The sequence below is a fragment of the Staurois parvus genome, unplaced genomic scaffold (assembly GCF_062004578.1).
Source record: "Staurois parvus isolate SC_StPar_1 unplaced genomic scaffold, SC_StPar_1.0 ptg000007l, whole genome shotgun sequence".
Classification (NCBI taxonomy): Eukaryota; Metazoa; Chordata; class Amphibia; order Anura; family Ranidae; genus Staurois; species Staurois parvus.
In genome coordinates, this window is record NW_028317803.1 from 231111 (window position 1) to 253279 (window position 22169).

Consider the following 22169-nt stretch of genomic DNA (forward strand, 5'->3'; position numbering starts at 1 on the left):
CAGGGAAAGGATCTGGGGCAGCATAGAGGCGCAAAAGGAAGTCCGAAAATCGGGAAACAATCTGCTGGGGATTAGAAGTACAGCCACCTGTGGAAAGTCGAAGTCGAATCGGTTTATGGGGTTTCCCCACAGAATTGAGTTTCCTGGCTAGCATGGGACCGGGCTTATTAGCGCAGGAGTAAAATTTATGTCTGGTCCAACGCAGGGCCCGTTCCGCCTCCGAAGAGGCGAGGAGGTCCAATTCTGTCGCCAGAGCGTCCCGAGAGCGTTTATGGGCCACGGATGGAGATGACTTCCAACGCGCATCTGCAGAGGCCAGGAGAGAATGAAGCTCCAAGAGTCGGCGTTCCCGTTCCCGCTCCCGCTTCCGGACCGCAGCCAGCTGTATAACATGACCCCGCATCGTGGCCTTATGAGCTTCCCAAAGGGGCACTGCTGAAGAGACCGATCCCGAATTTTCCGCAAAGTATGTTCGTAAAAAGAATTCTATTTGTTGGCAGGTAGCCTGAGTGGTCAGCAAAGAGTCATTGATGCGCCAATGAAAAGGGCGCCGTTCTGACCCAGAAAGGGCAAGGAGGAGTACCAAGGGATCATGATCTGACCAGGGTGAGGAGGGAATAGTTATCCGCCGGACCGAGGGGAGCTGCTGGACCTGCATGAATATATGATCAATTCTACAAAAACTGTCATGAGGATTGGAATAGAACGTAAAGTCGCGTTCAGTTGGATGAAGTTCCCTCCAGACGTCCGCTAGCCCCGCCGTCCGTAAAAGAGAGCGCATACGTTCCTCTAGCACCAAGTCATGAGAGGGGGTCGCTCCCCGTGCGTAGCGCCTATCCAATGTGGAATCCAAGGTAACATTCGAATCCCCCATAACAAGAAGAAGACCCTTAGAGTGTCGAGAAACAATGGTGCAAAGATGCGAAAAGAATTTATGCTGGAAACGGTTAGGCGCGTAGTAAGAGACAAAGGTAACCTCCTGGTCCCAGAGGGTGCCTTGCAGAAGCAAATACCTGCCCGTGGGGTCCGCTATATGCCTAGAACAGACAAAGGGGAGATTGCGTTTAAAAGCTATCAGAACACCCCGACGCTTCTCAGGAGCCGAGGCCGTGTAAAAGATGGGATAGTGATGTGAAAGATAACGTGGAGCGGAGGACTGAGAAAACCTGGTCTCCTGTAGACATACCACATCAATTTGTTGCGATTTGAGGTGATGAAAAACTTTAGCCCGTTTCTGAGGCGAATTGAAGCCTTGAACATTTTGTGAATGTATTTTCATAAGGGGCGAGGCCATGGCGGTATCAACGCAACACGCTCAGCAGAAAAAAGCCCAAAGCAGCCAGCAATCTCTGCTCCCAATGGCAATCGGACCATGGCGTCCCGGAACCCTGCAGAAAACAAAAACAAAAAAAAACAGAGAAAAAGAAAAGAACAAAGAAAGAAAAAAGGAAAAAGACACAAAAAGTATACATAACAGTGCAATTGTGTCACACCAATGGTGACGTGCATCCTACACATGAAGGATACAGTTAGGGGTAACTCTACCGCCGGACACATGGCTGCAAATGGAAACATCAAAACAGAAGCCCTCAGAGGGCAAAAAGGTAATAAACATAATATAATGTAGTAAAACTTAATAAAACTAAAAGTCCCAGGAGCAGGGACCTCCGCGATAACCTCCCCATAGAAACCTAGAGAACCATAGGGGCCAATCCCCTTCCACCCAACCAGACCCACCGGGTCAACCTCCCACCCCGGAGCCCGAGGAGCAGTATCAACCCGGAACGCAAACAAACTGGGGGAGTCCCAAGGGCCAAACTCACGGTCCCGTCAGAGAGTTCATCGGTGAGATGATACATGGAAAATCCAGGACGCATCTTCAGCCCGGAGAAGAACAGGAAGGACTTGATCGCGAAGGGGTCTGAGACAGGGCCCTCTTCCTATTGGACGACCGCTCCCAGATGCGGCTCGGAGGAAGCGGCCTCGCCGGGGATCCAGATGAATGAACTGGGCTCCGATCCGCAGCCTCCGGCGAAAGAAGGTGTAAGGATTCCAGGAGAGAGTGAGCCTCCTCTGGTGTAGCCACAGAGTGACTACGGCCCTGGTAGGTGAAGGTGAGGCGGAACGGAAAGCCCCAGGCGTATTTAATACTATGTTTCACCAGGACCGAAGTGAAGGGCTTCAACTGGCGGCGCTTTTGAAGAGTGGTCTGGGAGAGGTCCGCGAAGAGCTGCTAGCGATGCCCCTGGAAGCTGAGATCAGGTTTATTTCTGGCCGCCAAGAGGATGGTTTCCTTAGTGCGGTAATAAGTGAACTTGATGATAATGTCTCTCGGGGGCCCATCCGGTCTTCTGGGGCCCAATGCACGATGTATACGATCAAATTCAAGACGGTCAATGGGAATGGCGGACATCAGCTCCTGGAACAGAGCAGTAGCAGTGGAGGTAAGATCCGTAACCGTTTCCGGGATACCCCTTAACCGCAAATTGCCACGGCGGGAACGCATCATGGGGAATAGAACTGTACAATGTTTCAACTTCAAAGGCTACCAAAATAGCATCTTTGTAAAGTTGGATACCCTCCAAATTTTGTAACAGATGGATGGTATCTCTGATGTAAGATGGAAGACTAGTAACAAAAGGTTTTCATTTTTCTTCTTCAAAATGACTAATATTTTCCATCAGGGAGCCACAACACAATATAATTGGTCTTCCTGGAGGGTCTGAAATGTTTTTAATGAATCTTAGGTAAAGCACAGAACGTTGAGGTTTTGGGATGACTTGTATGAATAAATTCCCATAATGTTTTATCTATAACCCCATTTAGAAAGGCATCATCAACTAAGAGATAAAAATCTCGATTGTACTTCTCAAGAATAGACTTGGAGATTGGGCGATACCAATCAGCAGTGTTCAAAACTCTGAGGCACATCTGTGTGTATTGATCATTACTTATGATGACGATATTACCACCTTTATCAGATGGCTTTATCATTAAGTCAAAGTGATTAGATAGTTCTTTCAATGCCAATCTTTCACTTTCAGTGAGATTGTTCATAGAATTTGTAACTTTCATTAGAGTTACACATGCTGCTACGTTGGGGTTAGTACTTATAGATGGAAATTTATCTGACTTTTTTCTAAGTATAGAACAACCAGATTCAGGGTTTTCAGGACTAATGTGTTGATTAAGTAAAGTCTCAATGTCCATCATATCTACAGTAATGTGCAAACCTTTTAGGCAGGTGTGAAAAAATGCTGTAAATGCAGAATGCTTATAGAAGTAGAAGTATTAATAGTTTATTTTTATCAATTAACAAAATGGAAAGTAAATGAACAGAAATGAAATCCAAATGAAATCAATATTTAATGTGATCACCGTTGTCTTCAAAACAGCATCAATTCTTCAATTCTTCTAGGTACACTTGCACACAGAAGGAACTCAGCAGGTAGATTCTTGTGAACATCTGGAGAACTAACCACGGATCGTCTGTGAATGTAGACTGCCTCAAATTCTTTTATCTGTTCATGTAATCCCAGACAGGCTCAATGATATTCAGGGCTCTATGCAGGCCAAACCATCACTTTCAGGATTCCTTGCTCTTCTCTACTGAAGATAGTTCCTAAAAATGTTGGCTGCATGTTTGAGGTCATTGTCCTGCTGCAGAATAACTTTGGGCCAGTCACATGACTTCCTGATGGTATGGCATGATGGATAAGTATCTGCCTGTATTTCTCAGCATTGAGGACACCACTGATCCTGACCAAATCTCCATCTCCATTTGCAGAAATACACTCCCACACTTGCATGGAACCTCCACCGTGCTTCATGGTTGCCTGCAGAAACTCATTATTGTAGCGCTCTCCAGCTCTTTGAGAACAAGCCGCCTCCTGCTACAGCCAAATATTTCAAAATTTTTACTCATCAGTCCAGATCACCTTCTGTCAGTTTTATGCATCTGCCTAAAGCTTTTTCATAATAATATTTTTAATCACATTACAAAACAACAAATCCAGTTGATTGTGACTAGAGATGAGTTGAACATACCAAGTGTACCTGGGTTCAACTTGAGGCACAACATGTCTAATCCCTATTGAAGTCAGTGGGAGCTGAATGTTAAATAATAGTAATGAACATTTTCTAGGCTAAAGCAGGTGATTGCCAAAAAATTGCAGGGGCGGTTAGGCACTGTCCTCGGAGACATGTACCAAAGGTAAAAAAAATATAAATACAAATCTAATTGGTAAGGAGCACCAATATTTTAATTAAAAATGCAAAATTCCTTTAAATAGCTAGCCTGGGGTGGCCTTAACTTGCCTGTAATGTGATGCATCTGTACAATGCATACAGAAAAACTAACACGTACAATTGTAAATTACAAAAATGAAAGCTTCCATCTGGTTTCTTCTGTTTGTAAACAAAGTAGCCAAGGATTCCCTTCATTTATATAAGACCCCTTATAATTCCTGATAAAGAGAGGACCCCGTGCAAAAAAAAAAACAATGTGGGTTGCCCCCAAATTCCATACTAAATTTTAGGATCTGGTATAAATTTTAAGGGTAAACCCCTTGTAAAAAAACATGAAAAAAGAGTGAGGTCCCCTAAAATTTCATACCAAGCACTGAGCATACACAGTGGTGGGCCAGGAATGTAAGGGATGACCATGCGGCCCCTCCTTCCTTTGAATTATACCAGGCCACATGCCCTCAACATCGGGGGGTACCTTGATAAACATGACCCCTCTGGAAAATCACCTTGTTCCCATGTTGACATGCACAAGGGCCTTTTCCCCACAACCCTGGCTCGACAGTTGTGGAGGTCTGTGGGTGGGGGCTTATTCAAATTTACCACTCCCCTCCATGTACATATGTATGGGGTACATAATACCCCTACTATATAATCAGCCTGAATCCTTGGAAAACAACTTCTTATCATTAGCTCCATATCTGGAACATTTACAGACTTTCTACTATGGTCAAACGTGGACTCATGCCATTGAGGCCTACAGTTCTGGGAACCAATAGTGCATTGCTTATAGCCACATGCTTCTTTATGTTATAACTTGTACTTGGAAAACTTCAATCAAAATCAACAGAAAGGGAAAAATGTAAGCAGTAAAACTGGCCTTACACTTTTTGACAAGAACTTTTTAATTTTAACCAGTTGCCAACCGGTGATAGCCATATGACAGCTTCACCGTGGCCGGCCAGTTCTGGGAAGGCTAGATATGACATCCTCGCGCTTCTCACACACCCCCTGCAGCACACATCGGGAACTGTAAGTGATGGACACAACGCATCATGAAGAGGGGGATAAAGGGCCAATTGCAGCGGCTGTTTACATTTGTGATCGCTCATCATTGGACAGAGTGATCACAAATGTAAACACAGCAGGGTCATGGCTGGGTTTTCTCTCTCCTTTCCTCACACCAATACTGAGTGTGAGAACAGGAGAGAGAATCGGTTTCTAAACTGTGAGTGGTCTCATCATTGCCCTATCTGTGCTGATCAGTGCTCTATTTGTGCTCATCTGTGCCCATCTGTGCCCATCAGTGCCCATCTGTGCTCATCAGTGCCTGCCAGTGATTGCATATCAGTGCCCTATCTGTGCTCATCAGTGCTCATCGGTGCCCATCAGTGCCCATCTGGGCTCATCAGTGCCCACCAGTGAGTGCCCATCTGTGCTCATAAGTGCCCATCTGTGCTCATCAGTGCCTGCCAGTGAGTGCATATCAGTGCCAATCTATGCTCATCAGTGCCCATTAGTGCTCATCGGTGCCCATCAGTGCCCATCTTTGCTCATCAGTGCCCACCAGTGAGTGCCCATCTGTGCATAGCAGTGCCCATCCGTGCTCATCAGTGCCCATTTGTGCACATTAGTGCCCAACAGTGTTCATCGGTGCCCATCTGTGCATATCAGTGCTCATCGGTGCCCATCTGTGCATTTCAGTGCTCATCAGTGCCCATCTGTGCATATTAGTGTTCATCGGTGCCCATCAGTGCTCATCGGTGCCCATCAGTGCTCATCGGTGACCATCTGTGCTCATTGGTGCCCATCTGTGCTCATCAGTGCTCATCAGTGCCCATCTGTGCATATCAGCGCTCATCGGTGCCCAGCTGTGCATATCCATGCTCATTGGTGCCCATCTGTGCATATCTGTGCTCATTGGTGCCCATCTGTGCATATCAGTGCTCATAGGTGCCCATCAGCAAGGACTCATCAGTGCTCATCAGTGCCCATTAGTGAGGGCTCATCAGTGTCCACCAGTGCTGCCTTATCACTGAAGCTTATCAGTGTTCATCAGTGCTGCTTCATCACTGCTGCTTATCACTGCCCATCAGTGCTGCCTCATCACTGCGACTCATCGGTGCACATCAGTGCTCATCAGTGCTTCCTAATTACTGCAGCTTATCAGTGTACATCAGTACCACTTATTCGTACACATCAGTGCCACCCTCTCAGTGGATCCTCATTAGCACCCATCAGTGCACATCAGTGGCAGTTGATCAGTGCAGCCTCAGTGCAGTGCATTATTGCACATCAGTGCAAACTCATCAGTGCCCATTAGTGCAGCCTCTTCACTTCACATCATCACCCATCAGTTCACCCTCATCAGCACCCATCAGTGTATCCCCATCAGCGCACTCTCATCAGCACCCAGCAGTGCACTCCCATCAGAACCCAGCAGTGCAGCCTCATCAGCACCAAGCAGTGCAGCCTCATCTGTCGCAGTATGTCTAATAAATTATTTTCCTGTGAGGAGGCCTACCAAATCTTAACCATTACCAACGAGAGCAGCCGGGAGCTCTCCGAGTCTGATTCTGATTTGGATTACAAGCCTGTTTTAAGCAGTGGGTCTGCTACAGAATCGTAGGAGGAGGAAAGTGTGCCCAACAAACAAAGGCGTTCTGGTGAGGAGCAGGCTACCACAAGTAGCTCAGTGCCATCCACTAGTAGACTAGTGACTTCCAGCAGAAATGGAGAACGTCAAGAAAGGCCAGGTACTAGTGGGGTGTCACCTCAACCCCAAAGGGTTAGGACTCATGCCACTCTTCCATATGCCCTTCAAAACCCCCTATGGCTTTCCTCTAACTCAGCAGCTAACATCCCCCCTTTTACTGCCCAGCCAGGAGTCAAGGTGAACACAGAAATTTTTGCCCCCATTGATTTTTTTTATTTAATTTTTACCAATGACTTGCTAAATTCAATTTCGAACCAGTGCAACTTCTATGCCCAACAATTCATAGCCACCAACTCAGATTCAAATTATGCCCATCCCTATGAATGGAAGCAGTTAACAGTGGAGGAATTTAGAACCTTTGTGCACCTCACATTTAATATGGGACTCACAAAAAAAAATTAATTACACTCCTACTGGTCTACCCACCCAATCCATCATACGCCAATTTACTCATCAGTCATGCGCAGAACAAGATATATAATGATCATGTGGTTCCTCCATTACAACGATAACACCCAGTGCCTTCAAAATGACCCAGCATATGATAAATTGTATAAAATTCAGCCACTCCTTAATTGTTGTAATTGTTTTCCCTGAGAAATAATTATTTATCCCAGACAAAAATATCTGCATGAATGAGTCGCTTGTCCCCTTTACTGGCAGGCTGAGCTTCAAGCAGTTTTTCCCCAGCAAAAGGGCCCGATATGGGGTGTTATGGACCTGCCGGTGGTAGCCTCTAGCGCTCCACAAACCGGAATTCCCCAAGGCGCGGAATCTAAGCCCCGACCTGCTTGTTCACCAGGGCCCCTGATGTGGGATGGACTTGGAGCAGGCCGAAACGAGGTCACGGCCCCTGGGTTCACCTAGCCGTGCTAGAAGCACTTGCCGGAAGTGTATAGCAGGTGAGAGCCTGATGTAAGGAGGTAGAGAGAGCAGAGTTGGACAGCGGTGGAGGCAGAACGGTACAAGCGGTAGGCAGAAGGATAAACTGGTCACAAGCTGGGTTCGGTGACAGGAGATCAAACGTGCAGGATTAGACAGGAGAATGGTCAGACAAGCCAGGGATCAGAGCAGGAGACAGTCAGCGAATCAAGGTCAGGCAGGGTCGGCAACAAGGCAATCTCAGGTAACACAGGATACAGGTAAAGACCATACGGCAGCTAGAGCACAGACCTGACCTGTTTAAATAGGATGCCCTGCGCCCTCATTGGTGCCAGGCGCGCGTCTGCGATCGCGAGTGCGCATGCGTGACTGCTGCTGCCGTCGCAGGTGCCCAGGTACTAATGCTCGCACGCTAGTGCGCCCCGGCATACCGCGCATGTGCAGACCCGTGTGCCGTGGTAAGGTCTGAGGTCCCTGACATTGCCCCCGCCCTAGGGGCAGCCTCTGGATGCCCACCCAATTTCTCCTTCGAGGCTGGTTGTGAAGGAATTACTGCATCAATCTGGGGGCATGGACATTTTGAGCAGGTTCCCACGAATTCTCTTCTGGCCCATAGCCTTTCCACTTGATGGGGTATTGCGTTTGACCACCCCTTCTTCTGCAGTCAATAATTGACTCTACCTCGAATTCCTCTTCCCCATCAATGTCTATGGCCTCTGGGGGTCTAGATCTACGATCTGAAAAAGGATCTGATACTGCGGGTTTCAACAGAGACACATGGAAAACGAGGTGTATTTTAAGAGATTCGGGAAGTAATAGTTTATATGCCACTTCATTGACCTTACGTGCTACTTGGAAAGGGCCTGTGAATTTGGGTGCCAATTTCCTAGACGGGCATGCCAGTTTCAGGTTGGTCGTTGCCAACCAAACCCGATCCCCGGGGTGTATGACCAATTCCCCTTTCCTTCTCCGGTCAAAAAACTTCTTGCTATCTTCCTGGGCTCTAGCCATTGTTTCCTGTAATAATTTATTATTGGTTGTGAAGAAACTTAGGGTCTTTTGGGCTGCTGGGACTGAGTTCTCTGGGACCAGATCTGGCAGGAAAGTAGGGTGGAACCCATAGTTAGCAAAGAACGGGGATTGATTGGTGGCAGAATGGTTTGCATTATTGTAGGCAAATTCCGCCATTGGCAGAAGTGTCAGCCAGTCATCATGCAGAAATGAGGTGTAATATCTAAGATATTGCTCGAGCGTCTTGATTGGTCCGCTCCGTCTGTCCGTTAGTCTGCGGGTGATACGCCGAAGAGAAAGACAGCTTGATCTCCAAACCCTCACATAAAGCCTTCGAGAATTTGGACGTAAACTGAACTCCCCGATCTGAAACAATATTCTTTGGCACTCCGTGAAGTCTCACTATCTTCTTAATGAAGAATTGTGCCATTTCGGAAGCGGATGGTGTCTTTTCTAGTGGAAGGAAGTGGGCCATTTTAGAGAGACGGTCCACCACTACAAAAATCACGGTGTGATCCTGGGAAGGTGGCAGTTCCATGATAAAATCTATGGAGATCATGCTCCAGGGCCGGTCAGGTATTGGCAAGGGTCGCAGCAGGCCCCAAGCCCTGTCTCTGGTGGGTTTATTCCGATTATAATAGTTTTAACGTACGTTTCACAATCTTTGGCCATACTTGGCCACCAAAACATGCGTCGTGCCAATTCTAGGGTCTTATGTATCCCAAAGTGACCCGCAAATGGATGATCATGACAATAGCCTAAAACCAGGGTCTGAGCTTCCTTGGGTACCAGGATCTGTTCCCCCCTCCACAAGTGACCTTTCCTGCTCTGTATTGAGGTTCTAGGTAGATCAGGAACCCTGGTGGATACAGTCTGTAGTTTGGACAAAAGCTCAGACTGGAGCAGTAAGAAACTACCTGCCGGTAAGATGGTATCCGGTTGGGATGTTTCTTTAGGGTCTTCAAACATCCGGGAGAGAGCATCCGGTTTTGCGTTTCTAGACCCAGGTCGATAGGTGATATGTAGATTGAACCTCGCAAAGAATAGTACCCATCTGGCCTGGCGTGGTCGGAGGCGTTTAGCTGTCTTCAGGTACCCTAGGTTCTTATGGTCGGTATAGACCAAAATGAGGTGTAGGGCTCCCTCTAATAGATACCGCCACTCCTCTAATGCTGCCTTAATGGCTAACAATTCCTGATGTCATAATTTCTTTCCGAGGGGGAGAGCTTCCTAGAAAAGAAAGCTACTGGGTGCATTAGTTCCTTGGTACCTACCCTCTGTGATAATACTGCTCCTACAGCAACTTCTGATGCGTCCACCTTTAATATATACGGTAATGATGCATCGGGGTGGCTCAGGATGGGAGCTGTTGGGAACAGTTTCTTTAAAGCCTCAAAAGCAGCCTGTGCTGCTGGGGTCTATTGAAAGCGTACCCCTACCTTTGTGAGTTGGGTGATGGGCGTTACCAGGCCTGAGAAATTCTTTATAAATTTCCTATAAAAATTGGCAAAACCAATAAATCTCTGAGCCCCCTTCTTATCCGTGGGGGCCGGCCATTCTAAAATTGCCATGATTTTCTGAGGGTCCATAGCGATCCCAGTGGTGGAAATGATCAGTCCCAAAAACGATAAACTACTCTGCTCGAAACTACATTTTTTGGCTTTGGCATAGAGCCCGTGCTGGCGAAGTCGCTCCAGCACGCTCCTGACATGCCCCCGATGCGCCTCCAGAGACGAGGAAAAGATTAAAATATCGTCCAGATAAACAATTACAAATTTGTCCAAAAAGTCTCTAAAAATGTCATTCACGAAGTGCTGAAATCTGGTCAGCGCATTACATAACCCAAATGGCATAACTAAGCATTCGAAGTGCCCGAACCGAGTGCGAAAAGCAGTTTTCCACTCGTCCCCTTTGCGTATATGGACCAGGTTATAAGCGCCCCTGAGATCGAGTTTTGATAAAATGGAAGCTGTCTTTAACCTCTGGAATAACTCAGGGACCAAGGGAAGGGGGTAGTGATCCTTGACTGTGATTTTATTTAAGTCCCTATAATCGACACATGGTCTCAGGGATTGGTCCTTCTTCTCAACAAAAAAGATTCCTGCCCCAGCTGGTCAATGATACAGGTAAAGACCATACGGCAACTAGAGCACAGACCTGACCTGTTTAAATAGGGTGCCCTGCGCCCTCATTAGTGCTAGGCGCGCGTCCGCAATCTCGAGTGCGCATGAGCGACCGCTGCTGCCGTCGCGGGTGCCCAGGTCCTAATGCTTGCACGCTAGTGAGCCCTGGCATACCGCGCATGCGCAGACCCGTGCGCTGCGGTAAGGTCTGAGGTCCCTGACATGGGGTTAAACTATTTAAATTATGTGACAGAGCCACGAGGTACGTGTATGCCTTCCTCGTGTATGAAGGAAAGGACACCTAACTGCATCACCCTGGATGCCAAGATTACATTGGAGCAAGTGGAAAAGTCATTTTGGAGCTTGTATTTCCACTCCTTGAAAAGGCTTATCATCTATATTTTGATAATTTTTACACCAGCTTGCCCCTTTTCAGCAATCTTCACCGAAGGAGAACACTAGCATGTGGCACCATAAGAGCTAGTAGGAAGAGCTTCCCGCAAAGGCTGGTGAACACAAGACTACAGCGAGGGGAGTCGGTGAGTTTGAGGAACGAAGAGATATTGGCTATGAAGTGGAGGGACAAATGAGACATCTACATGCTCTTATTAATTCATAATGACACTCACGTGCAAATCACCAGAAGAAATGGTGCAATCCAAAAACCACAATGTGTCCACGATTATAATTTGTTCATGTGGGGAGTTGACTTCAATGATCAGATGATCCAGCCCTACCTTGCTGTAAGAAGAACCCACCATTGTTACAAAAAAGTCTCCATTTATTTTTTCAATTTGGCCATTTATAATACATATGTGATCTACCAGAAATCCACCGAGACACCCATGTCCTTTCTTCGCTATCAGGAGGAAATTGTCACTGCCCTTTTGTACCCTGGAGGCCCACCAGAAAGTGTCAGGTGTGCTCCAGAAGAGGAGTTAGACAAGACCAGTTTTTATTGTCCTCAGTGTCCTTCCCAACCAGGCCTCTGCATAGGTGACTGTTTCAGCCGTTACCATACTTCTCTACAATATTATTGAAGTATGGTAAACGTAATTCTGAATTTCCTGCCATTCATTCCTCATGCCTCTGCCTGCTCCTATAATGACCCTAGTCTGTTATTTGACAATGCCACGGCCTGCTGCGTAAACTGACCATGCATCTGCCTGTTCTGGAATTGACCCTGGCCTGTTATTCGACCACGCCTCTGCCTGCCACCTAAATTGACCATATCTCTGCCTGCTCTGGAACTGACCCTGACCTGTTTATTGACGATGCCTCTGCTTGCCGTCTAAACTGTCAACCACGTTTCTGCCTGTCATTTGAACTGAACTCGGCTTGTTAATTGACCTCATTTTTTGCCCACTGCTTGGACTGATCTTCTGCACTGCTACTGTAGTAGTAGGATTCCAGACAACGCAGGGGTCTCACATATTTAAGGGGCTTCAGAATAGTTTTTTGGAGCAGAGAAAACAAAGTTTTTGGCTTTCTCCGAGATTTATAATTCCCAGAAAAGGGTCTGTTAGTCCAGAGGCTTCAAAGAGATGGGTGGGACGAAGCCTCTACCCCTGTGCCCAGGTCTTACCTGACCGAGGCCCTAAGCCTGATATTTCTGCCTGCTGCCAACTTATTGCCAACATGCCTCTGTCTGCCGCATGAACTGACCACACCTCTGCCTGCTACCTGTACCATGGACCATGTTCCTGCCTGCTACCAGGACTGATATTTTGGCTTTGCAGACCATGTCTCTGCCTTGGCAATTCCTTTGGCTGCTGCTGACCACATCTCTGCCTGCTGCCTGGACCAATGGTTTGGCTGTGCTGACAATATCTCTGCCTGCTTCCTGTACTGACTATGGGCAATAATCCTGTCTGCTGCCAGGACAATTTCTTTTGATGTCGCTGACCATGCCCCTGCCTGCTGCCTGGACCTCTGTGGACAACTACACTACTAAAACCACAGGTAATCTTTGGCTTACCATTTTCTCAGCAGAATGTATTTTGGGGTGTAATTATTGGTATGTACATGCTATGTGTTAGAAACATGAAGCGCCTTCAAATAATTAGATATGTAATTTATGTCCCTGGAACACCTGACGATGCTACTTAGATGTCAGGCCTCTGTATGTGGCCTGGCTGTTAAAAAAAGTCTCATATATGTGGTATTGCCACACTCAGGACTAGTAGCAGAATGTATTTTTGGTTGTATTTTTTGTTATTTACATGCTATGTGTTAGAAATATCTTATAAATGTACAACTTTGTGTAAATAAAAATACGTTTTCATTTTCTTTCCACATATTCTGAAAACTTGTGGAAAAAAATGATATGTTCAAAAGACTCATTATGCCTCATCGAATATATTTTGGGGTGTTTTCTGTTTAAAATGGGATCATTTTGTGGGTAATTCTATTGTCCTGGTGCTTCAGGACCTTCAAAATTGTTATAGGTAGTCAAGATATTAGATGTGTAATTTATGTCCCTAGAACACCCGATAGTGCTCCTTGCATGTTGGGCCTCTGTATGTGGCCAGGCTGTTAAAAATTCTCACACATGTGGTATTACCATACTCAGGAGGAGTAGCAGAATGTATTTTGGGGTGTATTTTGTGGTATTCACATGTTATGTGTTAGAAATATCTTTTAAACGGACAACTTTGTGTAAAAAAATTAACTCATTATGACTCACAAAAAATATGTTGGAGTGTTTGCTTTCCAAAACTGGGTCATTTTGTGGGTGTTTTCTCTGTCCTGGTGCTCCAGGGCCTTCAAAAGTGTGATAGGCCTCTAAAATGCCTAAAGATTCTACTTGTATGTTGGGCCTCTGTATATGGCCACGCTGTGGAAAGTCTCACACATTTGGTATTGACATACTCAGGAGAGGTAGAAGAATGTATTGGAACAAAATGACATGTTCAAAAGACTCATTATGCCTCACAAAAATATGTTGGAGTGTTTTGTTTCCAAAACTGGATCATTTTGTGGGTGTTTCCTCTGGCCTGGTGCTCCAGGGCCTTCAAAAGTGTGCTAGGTTGTCAGGAAATTAAATGTATAATTTTTGCTCCTAGAACGCCTAAAGATTCTACTTGGATGTTGGGCCTCTGTATATGGCCACGCTGTGGAAAAGTCTCACACATTTGGTATTGCCATACTCAGGAGAAGTAGCAGAATGTATTTTTGGGTGTATTTTTTGGTATTTACATGCTAATGTGTTAGAAATATCTTATAAATGGATAACTTTGTGCAAAAAAAAATGTTTTCATTTTCTTCCCGCATATTCCGAAAACACTTGGAAATAAATGACATGTTCAAAAGACTCAATATGCCTCACAGAATATATGTTGGGGTGTTTGCTTTTCAAAATGGGGTCATTTTTTGGGTAATTCCATTGTCCTAGTGCAGTGGTCGGCAAGCCACGGCTCGCGAGCCACATGCGGCTCTTTACACGCTTTAATGCGGCTCTTGTGTGCCGGGCGCCCGCACCCCTCCCTCCTCTCGGGCGGCAGGGACTCTGCAGCGTGATCCAAAAAAAAAACAGCCAGGGCAGCGCGCTCAAATGCAATGATTGGCCAGTCTCGCTGCCACTCACATCCTGATAGCCAGTGATTGGCTGTCAGGATGTGTGTAGGCGGGGCAGTGTGACGAACGTGAGAGGAGCTAGGCTCCTCTCACAGTCCGCCCTGAAGACCGGAACGGAGCGGCAACACGGCGAGAGGAACGCGCTGAGCAAAGGTAAGTGAATTGACACAGGGGGGACTTGGCTTACTACTTGCTACTTACTTACTACTACTATATGAGGGATGAATTAATATGGGGGATGAATTACTATAGGGGGGATGAATTACTATATGGGGGATGAATTACTATAGGGGGGATGAATTACTATATGAGGGATGAATTACTATGGGGGATGAATTACTATATGGGGGATGAATTACTATGGGGGATGAATTACTATATGGGGGATGAATTACTATATGAGGGATGAATTAATATGGGGGATGAATTACTATATGGGGGATGAATTACTATGGGGAATGAATTACTATATGGGGGATGAATTACTATAGGGGGATGAATTACTATATGAGGGATGAATTACTATGGGGGATGGATTACTATAGGGGGGATGAATTACTATAGGGGGGATGAATTACTATATGGGGGATGAATTACTATATGGGGGATGAATTACTATAGGGGGGATGAATTACTATATGGGGGATGAATTACTATAGGGGGGATGAATTACTATAGGGTGGATGAATTACTATATGGGGGATGAATTACTATGGGGGATGAATTACTATGGGGGATGAATTACTATATGGGGGATGAATTACTATGGGGGATGAATTACTATATGGGGGATTAATTACTATATGGGGGATGAATTACTATATGGGGGATGAATTACTATATGGGGGATTAATTACTATATGGGGGGTGAATTACTATATGGGGGATGAATTACTATGGGGGATGAATTACTATATGGGGGATGAATTACTATATGGGGGATGAATTACTATGGGGGATGAATTACTATATGGGGGATGAATTACTATATGGGGGATGAATTACTATGGGGGATGAATTACTATGGGGGATGAATTACTATATGGGGGATGAATTACTATATGGGGAATGAATTACTATATGGGGGATGAATTACTATATGGGGGATTAATTACTATATGGGGGATGAATTACTATATGGGGGATGAATTACTATGGGGGATGAATTACTATAAAAACTTATTGAAACTAAAAACAGTGTACCATCCTATGTATTTTCAGTTTTAAAAATGTGGCTCTCAAAATAAATTCAATCGTGGTTTTGGCGAGATTTGGCTCAGTTGAAAAAAAAGGTTGCCCACCACTGTCCTAGTGCATCAGGGCCTTCAAAAGTGTAATAGGTAGCAAGATATTAGATGTATTATTTATGTCCCTAGAACACCTCCTTGCATGTTGGGACTCTCTATGTGGTCAGGCTGTGGAAAAGTCTCACACATTTAATATATACAGGAGTAGCAGAATGTATTTTGGGGTGTAGTTGCAAGTATGCCTGTGCTGTGTGTGAGAAATAACTTGTTAATATGACAATTTTGTGGGAAAAAAAAAATAAAATCTTAATTTTCCAAAGAATTGTGGGAAAAAAATTACAACTTCAAAAAACTCACCATGCCTCTTACTAAATACTTTGGAATGTCTACTTTCCAAAAAGGGGTCATTTGGGGGGTATTTGTACTGTCCTGGCTTGTTAGGGCTTGTAGACTCTATAGTTTTCACACAGACCAAATAATATGCACTGATTTGTGTTATTTTTACCAAAGAAATGTAGCAGTATACATTGTCATCAATATTTAAGAAAAATTACTTATTTGCAAAATTTTATAACAGAAACTAATAAAATGCACTTGTTTTCAACAATTTTGGTCTTTTTTAGTTTACAGTGCAAAAATTAAAAAAAAAACAGTGGTGATTAAATACCACCAAAAGAAAGCTCTATTTGTGTGAAAAAAGGCCGAAAATGTTAAATGGGTACAGTGCTGCATAACTGAGTAATTTTTATTTAAAGTGTTAGAGCACCGAAAGCTGAAAATTGGCCTGGGCAGGAAGGGGGTATAAGTGCCCAGTAGGCAAGTGGTTAAAGAAATCGCAAAAATGTCCCAATGATGATATACCTCCATCTTCAAGCACATCATCCAGCAATACAGATCTACGTCAATCACAATGAACAATGTCCAAAGACTGCTAAAACAAACAAAAAATTCTGCCAACCGAAGTAGACATCTGATCCCTTACCGACTAGCAGCAAATGACATCTCTGGTCTAAAAGTAAACAAAGGGGCAGCATCTCCTGGGTGACAAAGGCCATGACATATTTAGTTAATGTCATTGTCCAAATACAGCCATGTGACTATATTTGGTCAGTGATGTCATGGTATCCCCACAATTTTCTTTTTATGGCCAGAGATTCCCAGCCAGCAAATCAACAAAGCCAAATGACTCATCTGGTTGCTAAGGTCGTATCAGGTGCCAACCACTGACAGATAGGAAGCTGTCTTAGATAGTAACTGTATAAATACTGCTATATATATTGTATGTTATTAATCTCCCACCACACAGGCTAAGGCCTGGCGCTGAGAAAAATTCCTCAACAGCCAAAGTTCAGTTCAAACTCGTGTTCATGCTGAACCTTGATCTCATCTCTAAGACAAATGCCAAGACAACAAGATGATTTACAACCCCCTGCCCACAAGTGCTTACAGTCTAAAACAGGGGTGTCAAACTGGTGGCCCTCCAGCTGTTGCAAAACTACAAGTCCCATCATGCCTCTGCCTTTGGAAGTCATGCTTGTAACTTGCAATGCCTCATGGGACTTGCAGTTTGGCAACAGCTGGAGGGCTGCCAGTTTGACACCGTGGTCTATAACATGCAATGAAAGAAAGAAAGTAAACGTTTAGTTTAATTTGCAGGGTAAAAATATTTCTTCAGCTTCATTCTCTGCAGGATGTGTACACGTATTTGAAGTTATGGCATTGGATTATTACAATTATATTATAAATTGGTTAGCTTGCTGTTTACAGTTTTCTTTTGAACAAGTTACTGTGGAATTTAAATGTTATTCTTTCTTTGGTTTGACAAAATATATCTATTATGTCACTTTTTTAAAGCAAAATGAATACATTATTGGTAAAGAGGAAGCTTTATAAGTTAACTGATGCTTGTAGAATCAGGCTTTCAATAGCACTCAGTCCCCTTCCTTACGCATGGTTAGCTAAATATAATACTTTTATTGGTTAACTGAGGCTTTTAGATGTAAGCTTTCAGGAGTCAGGACTACTCAGCTCCATCTATCATGCCTAATAAACGGAATTCTGTGATCCTAAAAGCATGCATCTAAAAACAACATTTAGCTAATAACAGGATCATATTTATTCAAGCATTTGTGGGTTTACCCATACACGCTTTGGTCCCCATTGCTTTATCTTACATCTGCCTTTTATCTGGTTTCTAATGCAAAATAACGAGCACTGCTCATAAGTGAATTTCTCCTTTTATTACTAGACCTGCTGACCAAACAAGCTGAGCTTTTAAATGCAAGATATGTTTGGGTTTTCACTTCTCTTATGTTATATATATATTTATATATATATATACAGGTGAAACTCTAAAAATTAGAATATCGTGCAAAAGTTCATTTATTTCAGTAATGCAACTTAAAAGGTGAAATTAATATATGAGATAGACTCATTACATGCAAAGCAAGATAGTTCAAGCCATGATTTGTCATAATTGTGATGATTATGGCTTACAGCTCATAAAAACCCCAAATCCACAATCTCAGAAAATTAGAATATTGTGAAAAGGTGCAATATTCTCGGCTCAAAGTGTCCCACTCTAATCAGCTAATTAAGCCATAACACCTGCAAAGGGTTCCTGAGCCTTTAAATGGTCTCTCAGTCTGGTTCAGTAGGAATCACAATCATGGGAAAGACTGCTGACCTGACAGTTGTGCAGAAAACCATCATTGACACCCTCCATAAGGAGGGAAAGCCTCAAAAGGTAATTGCAAAAGAAGTTGAATGTTCCCAAAGTGCTGTATCAAAGCACATTAATAGAAAGTTATGTGGAAGGGAAAAGTGTGGAAGAAAAAGGTGCACAAGCAGCAGGGATGACCGCAGCCTGGAGAGGATTATCAGGAAAAGGCCATTCAAAAGTGTTGCGGACTTTCACAAGGAGTGGACTGAGGCTGGAGTCAGTGCATCAAGAGCCACTACACACAGACGGATCCTGGACATGGGCTTCAAATGTCGTATTCCTCTTGTCAAGCCGCTCCTTGGCTAAAGAAAAACAGACCTGGTCTGTTGCTCAGTGGTCCAAAGTCCTCTTTTCTGATGAGAGCAACTTTTGCATCTCATTTGGAAACCAAGGACCCAGAGTATGGAGGAAGAATGGAGAGGCACACACTGCAAGATGCTTGAAGTCAAGTGTGAAGTTTCCACAGTCTGTGTTGATTTGGGGAGCCATGTCATCTGCTGGTGTTGGTCCACGGTGCTTCATTAAGTCCAGGGTCAACGCAGCCGTCTACCAGGAGATTTTGGAGCACTTCATGCTTCCTTCCACAGACAAGCTTTATGGGGATGCTGACTTCATTTTCCAGCAGGACTTGGCACCTTCCCATACTGCTAAAAGCACCAAAACCTGGTTCAGTGACCGTGGGATTACTGTGCTTGATTGGCCAGCAAACTTGCCTGACCTGAACCCCATAGAGAATTTATGGGGCATTGCCAAAAGAAAGATGAGAGACATGAGACCGAACAATGCAGAAGAGCTGAAGGCCGCTATTGAAGCATCCTGGTCTTCCATAACACCTCAGCAGTGCCACAGGCTGATAGCTTCCATGCCACGCCGCATTGAGGCAGTAATTGCTGCAAAAGGGGCCCAAACCAAGTACTGAGTACATATGCATGCTTCTACTTTTCAGAGATCCGATATTGTTCTATGTACAATCCTTGTTTTATTGATTGCATGTAATATTCTAATTTTCTGAGATTGTGGATTTTGGGTTTTCATGAGCTGTAAGCCATAATCATCACAATGATGACAAATCACGGCTTGAACTATCTGGCTTTGCATGTAATGGGTCTATCTCATATATTAGTTTCACCTTTTAAGTTGCATTACTGAAATAAATGAACTTTTGCACGATATTCTAAATTTTTGAGTTTCACCTGTATATATATATATATATATATAAATATATATATATAAATCAGCCCAATCAACTTCTCTTGAGGAAACTGTATATAAATTATATAAACATTGTCTTTGGCACTGGATATAACTATAAAACAAATTCATGCTTCAGACAGGTAACCTTTAGATATTTGGAGGGTAGGTCAAAGGGTCCAAAAAGTACCTTACTGTCTTTAAGGTAACTGTGAAGTTTCAACTGTTATTTATTAAACTTTATTTTAAAATTATGTTTTCAAAAAGATGTTTTTTTTTTTAGTGTTAATTAATTTTACAAATAAATATTGAATTTAGGGCACACAGATCACACAGGTTTTGAAGGAGCTCAACAGTAGCTTCCTATCTATAACTGAAACTCTTTGTGGAGCTTTACAAAGAAGAAAAAGAGGGGGCAAGTAACTTCTCTGAATTAATTAGCCATGGGTGTTATCTGAGCTTCAAAGTTTGAGTTCTGTAAACAACATGCTTATTCTGATAGGAAAGGAGAAGATGTAAGCACTAAATGGATAGTTTGAGTGATATTTTGAGACAAGATCGGTAATGTAGCTTGAGGCAGAGATGTGAATAGTGTTATATGTTGTTCATATTTTGAGTTTTGGTCATTGGTCAATCTGAAGCCTGTGGAGGGATTGGCAGAGTGAGGTGGAGGATAGGTAAGGTAGATGAGCCTGGCAGTAGCATTTATGGTAGACTAAAGGAGGATAGCCCGTGTAGAGGTATAAATATATAATAAGTATATTCGTGCGCCGCCTATAATATATATAATCCATTGTGTGTTCTGGCTACTGTAACCACTAATGTGTGTTCATCACATACACAAACAATGATAGCAGAATAAATATGTGTGCTGTCTATAATACATATATTCCAGAGTTGTGTGCTCTAGCTGCCACAACTACTAATGTATGTTTATCACATTCAAGATCAATCTTGAGACCTTCTCAATCTCCACTGTCACCAGTGATCCTACTGGTTAGTGATCTCTTAATCCCAGTCATGCTGTGGATTCTTCTGCCAGCCCCATGTCATTACTGTGTCCTATAGTCAGTAGAAAGTGACAGATGGAACCATGGCAAGCTTAGCTCTTAGAGCACAGAGTAGTAGGTTTTTGAAGTTTGTACAAACATTCATACACTTTTTGTAAAAAAATTTCAGCAGTACATTTGATGACTTGACGAATGTGATTTGAAAACACTTAAAAAATGATTGCCTTTAAATTTGGCTTTTAAGTGAATGGACATTCCCCAAGAAAAACCACATTCACTGGTAGACATTTGATAGTTTGAGAACAATTTTCCATCCTGCTTCTTTGAATTTTCTCATCACTGTGCAGAAAAAACGACTGTCGATTTGACCCCACTATGATTGGAAAACCAAACATTCTTAAAGCAAAATTTTTCAAACATAATTCTAATAGTGTATGGTCAGCTTAAAGGATAAGTTCACCTATCGTAAAATGTTACATGTCGCACCCATATTCAGGGTGTAATATGTTACTGCAACGCCCTCCCATTCCCCTCGTGTGACAGCTGGTGGGGGAATCTTCTCCCTCGGCTAGCTGCCACAATTTAAAAAAAACGCTGCTGTGGGCAGAGTTCTGTGAATGGAAAACTATAAGTTGGGACCTTTCTGTGAGTACCTGACATGTGTGCTGGGAGCGCGCAGGGCGCGCGCTCTCAGCACATATGTCTTTTTTTAATAGAACGCAAATGTGGGACCGCTCGGCGTCTAGGCCCAGATGCAGGGAGGCCGCACATTTGCATTCGGCCGGCGTGAAGAGGTTAATATATAGCAACAGATCGTTTTCATTTACGATTTTAAATAACTTTGAGTGGGGAAAAGTGGAAGACATCCTTTCTTTTCAGAAATGGCAACTAAATATATTTCTGGAATGAGGAATTCTGCTATGAATACTGACAATGGGAATCTTATACTGGTTAACATGTCATTTAGAATTGTACACACTGATATCATTATTTTTTGGACAAGAAAGTATAAGAAACCTCCACTGGCAGACTAATGCCAGGAGTCTGATATCAGGGTTGCATTTTGGTAAATAGACCCATCAAGTTTGAATGCTTCAGCAGCCTATCAGCTAATTTTTCACAATCAATAACAAGTAAATGAAGCTGAGTATTTTGTATGGAGAGTGGGATACCCATTTAAATTATTAATATGATGGAAAATATATGGAAATAATTTACCTTAAACAACCTTTTGTGTATATCTAATAGGATAATTAATAACAAGCATATATTTGAAATAGAAAGGACAATTTAACCCCTTCGCTCCTAAGGGTAAAGCAACTCTTAACGCCTAAACACAAGTTTGCAACTTTGACATGTTTTAGCAAAACTGTACATATCTTCACAACTACTTTGTGCATCCAAGTGGATTATACCTTGTTTTTTTTCCAGGACAAATTGGGATTT